Source organism: Vigna radiata, chromosome 2 (genome assembly GCF_000741045.1).
Source record: "Vigna radiata var. radiata cultivar VC1973A chromosome 2, Vradiata_ver6, whole genome shotgun sequence".
NCBI lineage: Eukaryota > Viridiplantae > Streptophyta > Magnoliopsida > Fabales > Fabaceae > Vigna > Vigna radiata.
In genome coordinates this window covers 9,241,996-9,243,503 of record NC_028352.1, presented here as the reverse complement: position 1 = coordinate 9,243,503, position 1,508 = coordinate 9,241,996, and positions in this window count along the sequence as shown.

Here is a 1,508-nt window from a genome sequence, read left to right as displayed (position 1 = left end):
ACACAGACACACAGACACACAGACACACAGACACACAAACACAGACACACACAGACACACACAGACACACAGACACACAGACACACAGACACACACACAGACACACAGACACACATAGACACACAGACACACAGACACAGACACACACACACAGACACACACAGACACACACACACACACACACACACACACACACACATATATATATATATATATAGAGAGAGAGAGAGAGAGAGACAAACACACACAATTGTAACTACAATTAATCTTCCTTGGATTAACACCAACCATTCTCAAACGAACATCATAAGCCAACCATTATTTTAACATTCACACATCAAACATACCAAAAGAAAACATATGAAAATAGANTTAAACTTTGTTAATCTTACGCATCGAGAATATTTATTCATTTAGGGAGTAATGCTTAAAAGCACACTTGTCTAGTGACCAAATAGTTCGTCCAACGAGATTATCACTAGAACTCATAGACTTAAATTATTCCAAAGTTCGTCTAGCCACTATCAAGTCAGTGAGCTCTCTGACATTGATTTTTCTCAATAAGATTATTATCATCCAATGACCACTGAGTCAGTAGCTCTTTGACTGTATTTCACCCAGTGACTGTCAAGTCAGTGAGCTTTTTGACTTTGGTTTTATCCAACGAGTATATTCTTATCCAGGAACCACCAAGTCAGAAGCTCTCTAACTTAGACTTCACCCAATAAGTTTAAAAAATATAATTTTGCATATTTATGTCATTTCAATCCTACAAAAATCAGTCCAACAACCATTACATACTCTAAAACATATCGATTATCAGATTGTACGTTACTCAATAACTTAATTCATCTTATTTGCAGTATCAACCAGACAACATACTCAATTTCATAATACAAATCACTAAAGCCAAATTAAAACCTTGATTCAACTTCATATACCAAATTTCATCAAACAATTCAATTATACTAATAAAACATTGTACAAATATACAATTAACAATTACAAAGTATCTATCAATTAAAAATAACATAATTAGTTTTTCTTACCTGAAAGACAGACCGAATTAATCAAGAATGCTTAAACACCTTCATATGCATAGGAACCCTATCTGACCCTATGAAACACACAAAAGTGAATTTTAAATAATTTTAAATAATAAAATTTGTTTATAAAATTTGTATTTATTTTTTAAATTTTAATATTAAAATAATCAAATCTTACTTTTACACTATTAATTTTAAAACATAATTTTTTAAACTCTTGGATATATGCAAACACGATAGTGCATGTGTTTATGCTAGTATATAATAATGGAAAACTTTGTGACAATCTTTTTTATTATACTATTTAGAGCCGTCAAAATGGGTCACAACCCGCGAGCCAACCCGGCCCGTTACGGGTTCGGGCCGGGTTGGGTTTGAAAAATACAACTCACTTATATGCGGGTCAGATTTCAACCCGGCTCATTTAGACCCGGCTCATGCGGGTTGAACCCGTGGTGAGCC